The 11,868-nt window shown below is 38.9% G+C and overlaps 1 pseudogene; it reads right to left on the bottom strand.

Annotated features, from left to right (window-relative positions):
- Nucleotides 1–1,034: 1,034 nt before the first annotated feature.
- Nucleotides 1,035–1,153, bottom strand: LOC120616872 (uncharacterized; annotated as a pseudogene).
- Nucleotides 1,154–11,868: the final 10,715 nt, after the last annotated feature.

The following is an 11,868-nucleotide window of genomic DNA, read 5'->3' as shown; positions in this document are numbered from 1 at the left end:
AGGGAGGACTACTACAATGGGGTTTGTAATGTGGAAGAGGGATTGAGCTTAACTCTGAGTCCAGCAAGAGCAAAGTTGGAACAGGGTGGTGTCAGTAGATGAGAAATAACTACGAAGAAACATCAGAGGTAAGGTAGATTCTGGCTAAACCAACTTAACAGGATTATTGCTGAAGACAGGCCAGAGTGATAAGATATCGAGGGTGGGGAATAAGGAATTTGATCAGATATCAAGGGTGAGGATTTTCCCCAAACTGACCCAGCAGGATTATTGCTAAAACTGGACCAAACAGGAAGAACCACTGGACTAAAAACAGAGTTCAAAGTTGGGAATGTGCTATCTATTGCTGTATAACATTACCACAGAACTAACAGCTTAAAAAACATTATCTCACACTGTTACTGAGAGCTAGGAATTCAGGAGCAATTTAGCTGGGTGGTTCTGCATTAGGGTTTCATAAGGTTGCAGTCACCTGAAGGCTTGACTGGGACTGGAGGATTTGCTTCCAAGGTGGCTCACTCATATGGCTGATGAGAGGACACTAGTTCTTTGCTGGCTGTTGGGAGAAAGTCAGTTTTGTCACGTGGGCCTCTCTACTGGGCTACCTGAGTGTTCTCAAAACATGACTAGCTGGCTTCTAGAGCAAGTGATCCAAGAGAGTGAGCAAGTAGTCTGCAATGCCTTTATAGAGACATTTAAGTCTAGCCCACATATCAAGGGGAGGGTAATTAAGCTCTACCTTTGAAGGTTACTAAACTTTCTGCTACTACATAACTCCTTTCTCTAACATCATATTTCTTTTAAGCCGCACAAGAGCCATCTCAAATTTCAGGGTTTTTGTTTGTTTGTTTTTTTAACAAGGCTTGTACTTAAACTTTCCTCAAAGTCCTTTTGAGCACTGTCCAGTTCCCAAACTACTCCCATATTTTAGGTAACAGTATTTCTTTTTTTTTTTTGGGCGAGGCAACCCTTGGTTGACCTCACAGATTGCAAGGACCTTGTCAGTTTACAATCCCTTATTTTTTTATTTTTTACTCCTACAGCACCTGGTCTTCCTAGGTGTTCTCCCATCCAAGTACTAACCAGGTCTGACCCTGCTTAGCTTCCGAGATCAGACGGGACTGAGCTTGTTCAGGGTAGTGTGGCCGTAGACAAGGTAACAGTATATGTTATAGTGGCACTCCCCTTCCAGGTATCAAAATCTGTGTTATCTATTGCTGTAGTAAACATTACCTTAAACTCATCAGTTTAAAACAACAAATATTCATTTATCTTATGCTACCCAAGAGTTAGGAGTTTGGAATTGGCTTGGCTCAGTGTTTCTGGCTCTGCTGCTTTCATGAGGTTGCAATTAAGTTTTTGGCTGGAGCTACAATCATCTGAAAGTTTGACGGGCTGGAGGATTAGTGCTATGGTCTAATGTTCATGTCCCCGCCACCCACCAAATTCAGATTGAAATCCTAACCCCCAAATATGGTATTAGTATGTGGGGCCTTTGGGAAGTAATAGGTCATGAGGGTGGAACCTCATGATTGGGATTAGTGCTCTTACAAAAGAGATCCCACAGAGCTCCCTTGCCCCTTTTGCAATGTGAGGATATAATGAGAAGTCTGACATGGAAGAGGACCCTCACCTGACCATGCTGGCACCCTGATCTTGGACTTCCAGCCTCCAGAACTGTGAGCAATAAATTTCTGTTGTTTATAAACTACCCAATCTGGTATTTTATTAGAGCAACTTGAATGGATAAGATAGTCAGCTTTTAAACTTGACTGGCTGTTGGCAAGAGGCCTCTCAGTTCCTTGTCACATGCTTCTCAGCTGGCTTCTGGCAGAGTGACTGATCCAAGAGAGCAAAGAAGCAGCAGCTACCTAGCCTCGGAGGTGAAATACCATCACTTCTGTTGTGTGCTCTTGGTTACACAGACCAACCTTGGTATATATGGCAGTGGACCATATACAGGCAGGAATACCAGAGGGTGTCACCCTTGAGGGCCATCTTGGAGGATACCCCAGGAAGAATGTAACAGATTTTCATGACATTCCACAAGGAATTCAGATAAAACCTAGTTAATAGCTCATAATTAAGGTGTTATCTTCCCACTCTCTTATTTGCTTTTGTGGTTGACACTGATCAGTGTGAGATGAGATTCTTTTAGAAGTAAGTACATAAATTTTAAAACTTTGAATATGTAATATACTCACAGTATTTAAACATCAAAAAATAATAACAGCTCAGATTCTTTTTTAGCCTCCCAGATAATTTATTATTTTTTCTTCTATTTTATTTTAGATAACTGATTTATATTATACATAGTGTGCTGGCTGGAAAATTACTGCTTGGCTATCGCCCATGGGAACATAGGCTATCACCCATGGGAACATAACATTCTAACAATAAGCTTTCTGCTTCTGTACCCCCGCTTGCACACCCGACCTGTGGGTTGACAGGTAGTGAATAGGAGAAAAATAGACCTTTGTGTTTAAGACAGAATGAGGAATAGGATTTAGGGCTTAAAAATCCTGTACTCTACATTTCGGGGCTGCTTAATTTGGGGTCTGCATACCCCTGGCAGACCCAGCTGGCTGAATAAAGAGCGTGCTTCCTATAACTCATTGGTTTCTGGTGGTCCGTGTGTCTATCGGGGGCCGGCGGCTACAACATTAGTTTTCAGCACCTTTTATTGGACAAAGTAACTTGTTCACAATGTTTTATAGCATATAAACTGGCAAAATCATTGCCTGAAATTATGAAAGGAATAATTAAAATATTTTCTGAAGTGTTTCTAGAGATTACTAAGAAAGATCTCTAATGCACTATTATAAAATTATTATAAAGAAAGGAAAATGATAGCCAGTTAAGAAATAAATATAAAATACTTAGTTTCAATAGCAAACATAGAAATTAAAACAGGGTATCTTATCGATGAATATTATAGAAATTATAACATCTACACCAGTGAGAGTGTGATGAAAGTAGTGTCAACTGTGTTAACCTTTCTGGAAGTTATTTCAAAATATGAATAAAAAGGCAATAAGGTCACATTCTTTCATAGATACCTTTTACAAATTCAATAAAAATTCACAGAATGAATGTGTATTAAAAAATTTAGCATACAAGACAAAGGTTTTAGTTTGTACTTATAAATGGAAATAATTTAAATGTTCAAAAATTGAATACTTTGGTACTTCCATTTAATAGCTTATATATATATATATGTGTGTGTGTATATATACACACACACATATATATGTAATTTAAAGAAAGATTGCAATAATATGAAGTAAAACTAGCTGGATACAGATGTGTGTATACATTGTGATCTGAACTATGGAGAAAATAAGTGAAGGAAAAAAGACTAAAATAGTATAGTCATCCAGCTTTTGAACTATTTTGATTTTTATAGAGTAGGAGAAAAACCCCTTTAAAAAAACACTTCCAGATTTTATGTAGTGAACTTGCATTGTTTTGAAAACTTATATAAAACGAGGAGCTTATTTTCTTTGCTACTGGAAGTCAGAAGTACACCTTCAAGAGATGCTTTTTTTGGAAAAAATACTTGATCATAAATTTTTCATCTAGTGTAGCTTCTGTCCCTTATGAATTGCCATATTTGGGTTCTGTATTTCCTAGACCTACCTTCTCCCAAAATACTCACTAAAATCATTTTAGCCTCTTCCCCTGGACTTTTATTTTTCTCTATGAACAGCCAACATTTAGGTTTCCTTGAGAGCTAAAATGTCTATCCATTTGATACCCAATTTAGGTGATCATGTGTAGACCCAGGCAGATTCATGCCTCTGTTCCTCATCTGGATCTCTCACTGTGCTAAGTACCAGGATATGCCAGCAAACAGTCATACTCAACCTGGTTCTTGGGCTGGGCCTCTGAGAGGGTGAGGGCAGCTTTGCCCCCAGGAGGGAGCCTAAGAAGTGAGCAGGGGTCCATGAGCGTTTGTGTATGATAAATCAATGTCCTTGGAACTTGGTCAGGTTTCCTCTATCTCCATTGTGGATCATCATTGGTGACTACTCCAGTGCTGGAGCTGTAGGGGAGAGTGACTGTCCCTCCTTGTCAGTGAGGACCCTTGTCAGTGAGGAATTTTCCACTCAAATAGCTAACCTTGTAATCAGCGCTCTGTTCTGCTTCTGTAAAACATGCTTGCTTGCTGTAATCAGCTCTGTCCTGTTTCTGTAAACATGAGACCCACTTTCCCCTTAGGATGCTTTGTATAGATAACAGATGTATTGCCTAAATACCTGTTTGAACTACCTGTAACCCATAGCAACTCCCGGGGTCTGTAAATCAGCCCATGTCAACTGTAACAACGTGGGTATAAAAGCGAAATTACCCCTAAGTGCGAGGCCCAGATTTTCAGAGCACTAGCTCTTCTGGGACTGCCGGCGTAATAAAACTGAATTCTTCAACCCTCCTGGTACTGCTTGATTTCTCACTGATCTGAGTTTTGCAATTTTTCTGCAACATAACCACAGCCTGAGAACAGACCCCTGAAACAAAAAACATGGACACAGATTAGATATGAGGAAAGAAAACAGGGGTCACTTTAAAGACTGGTCCCTGAAATTTCCAGAGAGTGAGGAGGAAGAAGAGGAGAATCCAGGCTATAGTGTAGGTGTTCCAAGGACCCACTGGCTCCACAGCTATGTTGGACCCTCTAATGACCCTTCGATACTGCCTCACCTCTTTCAATAAAGATTGGGTGTTTGCGTGATAAATTATGCAAATCTAAGCCTTTAGTCACCAACCTTTTACCTCTTCTCCCCCTCACCCCCAATTCTGGGTCCTTGGCTCAGCGAGCAATTTCATTGTCTCGGGGAGGCCTTGAGATTGGCTGTGAATTCTGAGTTTACCCTGTGGGAGCAAGCAACTGCTGTAACCTCTGTGTCCAGTCCATTAAATTGAACCACTTGAACTTTCTAAAGGTTTCTGAGATCCACAGCTTCCCCTTGTGGCTTGTTTGGGCCAATTAAGTATGGTACCCCTCTCATTCATTTAACAAATTTCTCCTTTTTTTTTTCACATTTCCACTGTATTTCCCAGATCAATCCTCATTCATTGCTTGCCTTCTCTTTGCTCATTGCTATATTTCTTTTTGTAGTTATTGTTGAAATCCACTGAATTGTCTGCAATTTCAGTGTTGCTCTTACTTGTTAATCTGAGTATTTTGAATGACTAAAGAAATTACATTCATGACCAGCCGACTTGAGATTATTTACTTGAAATCTCAAGTTGAATAAACTACTGGTTTAAAATGATAATTATTTTAATAATTTACTTTAAAGTATTTTAAATAGAAAATACGGGCACATAATCAAAAACTGACTGTGCCAGTCCAGACCAGAGCTCTGGGGAACCCAGACAGGAAAGGGACATCTGGAACACTTAAAAGTTGAGAAGCACAAACTGTCTTTGTCCTGACTGACAGCAGTGTCTCCTAGAGTTGTTCTTTGGAGAGAGACACCAAAGCTTATGGTGAGGCTTTGTGTAAATTCTTTGCCTCGTAGCTTTTGCTCTTGTGCACTCAATCCTGTTCAGAGAGAGAGAGAGAGAGAGAGAGAGAGAGAGAGAGATTGACTTTACAAAGGAAATGACTATTGTCATATGAATAGAAGTAGTTTGAAAGTTCAACAGTGTAGTTTATAATAGAGAAAACACATAAAATACCTACAGTACTATGAATAAGTAATAATCTAAATAGGTGAATAATACTTGAAAGCATGCAGAGATATTGACTGTATTACTAAATGGGAAACTGGGTTATAAGTTGCAGTTTGACACTTCCTTACATCCTCCTCTAACCCTTACATCACCCCAGCCCAACTAACATCTCATAGAAACAAGGAAACACACGAATACCTGGAAGAGCATATGATTACCTCTAAACAGATTATGGGGTTTTATTTAAACAATTTTTACATTGGCCATTTATTACTTTTGTTATACTCACCTTTCCTTTTCAATGTTATTTAACTTCAAAGGAAAGTTTGGGAGAGCGTAGACTCGCAATCGAGAAAAAGAAGCAATTCATTCCTGATTATGAACAAGTCATTATGCCCATATCTTTCCTCTATGGCTCCACACCATTGATCTCTTAACTCCAAGGGCATTGAGGGCCCTTTCTCTACTGCCTGTCTTTTTGCACATGCCAATAATATTTAAGTCATTTTGGGCTGCTATAATGAAAATACCAAAGACTAAGTTGCTTAAACAACAGATATTTATTGCTCACAGTTCTGGAGGCTGGGAGTCCGAAGTCAAGGTGTTTGCAGATTTGGTTTTTGGTGGGGGCGCTCTTCCTGGCTTGTAGATGGGTGTCTCTAGCTGTATCCTTAGTTGGCGGAGAGACAGAACTCTATTCTCTTTCTCTTCTTATAAAGACGTTAATCTCATCATAGGGTCTCCACTTTCATCTAAACCTAATTATGTCTCAAAGGCCCTGTCTCTAAATACCATTACATTAGGGGTTAGAGTTCAATATAAGAATTTTGGGGAGGCACAAACATGCAGTCTATAACCATCATGCGGACCCTCTGCTGAAGATGCTCTTACTCCCTCCTCTTACCTCTTCTTACCTCTCCTCTTCCAAGACTTTACATACATGTCTTACCGAGGTGGACTCTTCCTTGATTTCCCCAGAAATAGGAGAGTTGCTTTAGCAGTTGAGTTTTTAGAAATCCTTAATTCTCTGTAATAGTAATTAGCATATGAGTTTATACTTTATTTCTAATATCTTTAAGAGTGTTCCCCTTGACGGAAGGAACCTCTCTTACCTGTCTTTGCATTTACACTCTCCCAGATTCAAAATTGTTAACTTACGCTACTCATATAAATAAATCTACTTACTAGTACAGCCAACAGTTGTTCTCAGCCTCCTCCTTAGGCTGGCTCCTAGAGAGAGTGAGGACAAATTTGTCCCCAAGACAAGAGCCTGAGGACTGGGCAGGGGTCTATAAGTATTTGTTGTGCGTATTGTAAATCAGTGTCCTGGGCATTTGGCCAGATTTCTGCTGGAACCGGGATGGATAGTGACCATCTCAGTGCTGGAGGCAAAGGTGAAAGTGGCTGTCCCTTTTGGGAACATAGTGAGTGATTCTGAGTCACTACAGCCTAAGAACTGACCCCTTAAACCAAAAGCAGATACAGTTTAGGAATGAGGAACAAGAGCGGAGGGATCGCTCCACAGACCAGTCTCTGAAATTGCGACGAACCTGGATAGTGAGTGAATAGTGGGAGAGAGAGGAATAGAAGAGTACAGGCCATGGTGCAGACATTCCAAGAATTTGCTGGCAACACAGCTGATGCTGAGCTCTCTCCTGGCCCCTTTACTTCCTCCTGAATGTCCCAGGTGAAGGATATATGTGTGATGTATTGTGCAAATCTGCTCCCTTTACTGCGACTCGCAACTGTGTCCTCAGTTCAGAAAACTGCTCCCTTGCCAGCAGACAGGTTTGCCCGACGAAGTAACCTTTTACATGGGCCAGTGAGTCAAGAGCCCCTTAAATTTGAAGCCCTGAGTTTGTCAGACTGTGCTTATCTCTGAGAGAATGCACATGCTTCCTGGTGGTTTCCTTAAGAGAATATGAATGGTGATGATGAATAGGGAGAATAAGTGGTCATCTATTCTTTTATTCGACTAACAAATATTGTTTTAATTTCTTTAATTCCCCCCCTATAACCTTTAGCTTGCCTTTACCTTCTTACTGGTATCTTTTAATGAGCAGCAGCTTTTGCTTTTTATAAAGTCCAATTTATCAATTTTTTCTTGTATCTTTGTGCCTTCTCTATGCCATGGTTATGAAAATATTCTCTTTTTTTTTCTTTTTTCTAAGAGCTTTATTGTTTTGACATTCACATTTGGGTCTGCCATCCATCTTGAATTAATTTGTGTACGGTGTGAAGTAGGGGGTCAAAGTTCCTTTTTCCCCCCAATACAAATATCCAGTTGTTCCAGTACCATTTATTAAAAAGACTTTTTCCCCCATTGAACTTCATTGTTATCTCTGTTGAAAATCACGTGACTATAAATGTACGTATATATGTATTTATCTGTCTAACCATCTATTTATCCAGCGTTATTGAAGTAAAATTGATACAATTGTATATGTTTAAAGTATATGGTATGACAATTTGATATATGTATATATAATTATGCTATAGGCATATACCAGAGTATATATAATTATGAAGTGATTACAATTAAATTTATTAATACATTCATCATCTCACAGTTATTGTTTTATGTGTGTGTGATGAGAACACTTGAGATCTACTCTTTTGGCAAATTCCAAGTATACAATACAATATAAAGTGTTGGTTTATTTTTTAACTCTTTATTATATTCTACTGATCTATTTGTCTATCTTTATATCAATACCACATGGTCTTAATTACTGTAGCTTTATACAAAGTTTCAAGATTACTAGGACTCTTCTAGGTCCTTTATATTTCCATATAACTTGAAAATCATTTAAAAATTTCTTCCAGTCCACGAATTTTGATTGGGATTGATTTGAATGTCTATAGCAATTTGGAGATATTTAATATCTTAAAAATATCGAGACAATTTTTACTTCTTTTTTTCAAATTTTATGACTTTTTTTGAACCAAAATGAAATCTCTACTTCAGGATTTACCTTGATGAGGAATATTAGGTAAATTTGATCCCTTATGTAGTTTCACAGATTTTTCTTGGTACATTTTAATGGCTTCTCAATAAGGAAGTTTCAAGTAACATATATTTTACTTTTTATATAGCAATAAATCATTGAACTTATAAGTCATAGATGTCATTAAATCATAAGATAGCACAAACTGCCACTTTCTGTGAGAGGATACATATATTTCTGTGTGAACTTTAGGTATGTGTTAGGTGTGTCGTCAGTCTTTAACATGTACAAGCTCTGAAAAAAAGAATATTATTTTCCACATCTCAATAAAAGTTTCATGAATCATGAAATTTAGGGAAACATAAAAGATCTTGAAAGTATGCTTGTCATGTTGTTCCTTCATGAATCCAATGGTTCTTCATGAGTTGAGCACATTTCAGTCATATCTCCAAGTACTGTGAAAATAATTCAAACAAATAATGAGCACGTGCCAAATTTATGCATCCTATTAATGAAGGAGCAAACAGAATAGCGAAGCTGATTCAATAAGGACATAAGGAAGCAGGATTTATATAACCAGGGCAGGAGGGAATGTTCACCTATGATAGCTAAAGTAGATTTGCTAAATTAAATATAAAAAGGCCAGTTAAAAATCCTAAAACTATAACTCTTGGGATTATCTTTCTACTTTACTTATAATCTGCATCTGCTTCTATATGTTAACCTAAACTCACCAGTTGTAAAATATTTGGGCCCTAATCAATTCTTAGGCAAGGCTACAAATTCTGATAAGGTCAGATGGGACTATTTAAAAGAAAATCTCTAGTGTGATATTCCAGGGTCCTACAATTACCTTTTTGTTGTGTTTCTAAATTTTGGATTATATTTTCCTGAAAAACAATTATTTTTAAAAAATTTTGTTAAAATAATCATAGACTCACAGGAAGTTGCAAAAATAGTACGTAGAGTGCTGTGCACCCTTCATCCAGCTTCACAAAGATGACATCTTACATACATAGTACGATATCAAAGTCAGGAAATTGACATTGGCACACTATAATTAACTAGACTATAGACCTTATCCACTTTTCACCATGTTTTACATGCATTTATTTGTGTGTCTGTATAGTTCTATGCAATTTTATCCCATGTCTCTTTTTGTGTAACCAACACCACAATCAAGATACAGCAATGTTTCAGCATGACAAAGGAATCATCTCATGCTACCTCATTATATTTGCGCTCTCCTTCCTTGTCTCTTGGCAACCACTAGTGTGGTCTCCATCTCTATAATTTTGTCAAAAGTTTATCATGAAAGAAACACGTTTCTACTGCTGACAGTGACAGAAATACAGAAAAATTAAAGGAATGAAAAACACTTGGCATTACTAACAGGCCATGACTACTGTCAATTCCAATGAAGCCTTTTTAAGACTTGGATGTTATAAGATATTTTGAGGATGGCACAAAAGAAACATTCTTCCCTAGGCTTAGGAATCATACACCAAGTCCCAGACTGTTTCTTCATCCTTTTGGGCAGAGTTGCCCACTAAAATGGAACAGTTGATGGGTGCACTCTGAGGGTGGAACCTGCCATTCAAGCATACATTTATGCCTGTGGTAATTCATTCAATGAAAACTCATCAGCTCTTGTGTTGGAGGTATTCGTCTCGGTATCAGGAAGAGTATATCAGAGAGCAGAATGGCAACAGCTCCTGTCATGAAGGGATTTACAGTCTAGCTGCTCAACCACCTCTGGACCATTTCTGAAATGAGAGGCTATGATTGTTTGGATATTCCTAGGGTACATCGGGATGATTCCATTCATGGGGATGCTGAGATGGTAGAGCCTTTGGAAACTAAAAGATCTAAATATTCATTTATCTATTCATTCAACTTTATAAAATTATTACTACTTATCAAACATGATGAATTGAAAACAAAGTCTACTTTCTTGGAATTTAGAGTCTATGTGAGAAAAGAGACCGGAAGAAAAACATGGGTCAGAAAATATGTTATTGTAACATATGAGTAAGTGGGGTAAACCTGATTGGAGAAGTCAAGGAAAGCTTTCCAGAGGAGGCACTATCTGAATGAAAGTTGATATTTGAGAAAGACCAGTATGGAGACAGACATAGTGTGGGTCCTGGGTGCAGGCAGATCTAGGGGGTGGTACATTCAAGATGAGAGATTATCCTACAGAAAGGATTAGAGACAAGAAAGAAAAATGTTACCCCAATAATTGAAAGTAACTCGATTCAGTTGAACTACAAGGCGGGGCTGAGAATTTGGGTCACAGAGGCTAAGAAGGGCTGAGAATGTCTCAGTTAGGAATTTGAACCTGATGTTACAGATGGCATGTGTGACTTTTGAAGGGAGAAGTGTCAGGAGTACACTTATATTTCGGGAAAATAGGTGAAATATGGATCGGAGGGGCCTGGATAGAAGGAAAGGAAAGGGAGAGTGAAGCTGATTGTTCAGAGAGGAAGGTAGAAGCGCGTCCTCTCATGGGACTTACAGGACAAGATGTTTTCAAGGAGGAAGATACCAGTACTTTAAACTACAGGTGAGGGGGCAAATCAAATGATAAGTGAAATGGACCTGTGAAGCTGTCTATCAGAAGATCCTCCCTGACATTAACCAGAGAGAGCATCTCAGGAGGGAATGGGAAGGGAAGTCCTTCTGTGGAGATCCAGAGTGAATGGGAGAGCCTGGGGGTAGAACAGCAACCGGCATGGACCGCTGGATCACAACCCTTAACTCCTCCATGGAAAAATCTCAGATGGGAGGAACGAGATGTTAAGAATAAAGGAAAGGGGACCAAGGGGGGAATCAGGGCGGTGGAGACCTTGTTTAACATGTGGAAAGAACATCGTGGGGCATGGGATTGAGGACCAGGCTTCTTTGTGAGGGCAAGAGTTGGCAAGAGAGCTTTTGAGTTTGGCTCTTTGCTCTCCCCCTTGCTGCCCTGGTTGGGTACTTTCACCACGGAGGCATTAAGAATCAGAACAAAACAAAAAACCCCAGCTCAGGCCTAACTGAATTTGTAGCCTAACAATAGGGCGGCAGGGATCAACAGCACAGCAGGCAGTGTTTGAGTGTTTCCTTCTTCACTTCTCATCCCCCTACACAGAAGACATGGGATATCAAATGTAGGCACTACATTTACAAGAAAAAAAAAATTGTAAAAATCAATCTCTAAAGGAGATAAGGGGAGATGGCAGGTGAGGCCCATAGTCAC

The sequence above is a fragment of the Pteropus medius genome, unplaced genomic scaffold (genome assembly GCF_902729225.1).
Source record: "Pteropus medius unplaced genomic scaffold, Ma_sr-lr_union100, whole genome shotgun sequence".
Taxonomy (NCBI): domain Eukaryota; kingdom Metazoa; phylum Chordata; class Mammalia; order Chiroptera; family Pteropodidae; genus Pteropus; species Pteropus medius.
This window is presented reverse-complemented; position numbering and strand designations above follow the sequence as displayed.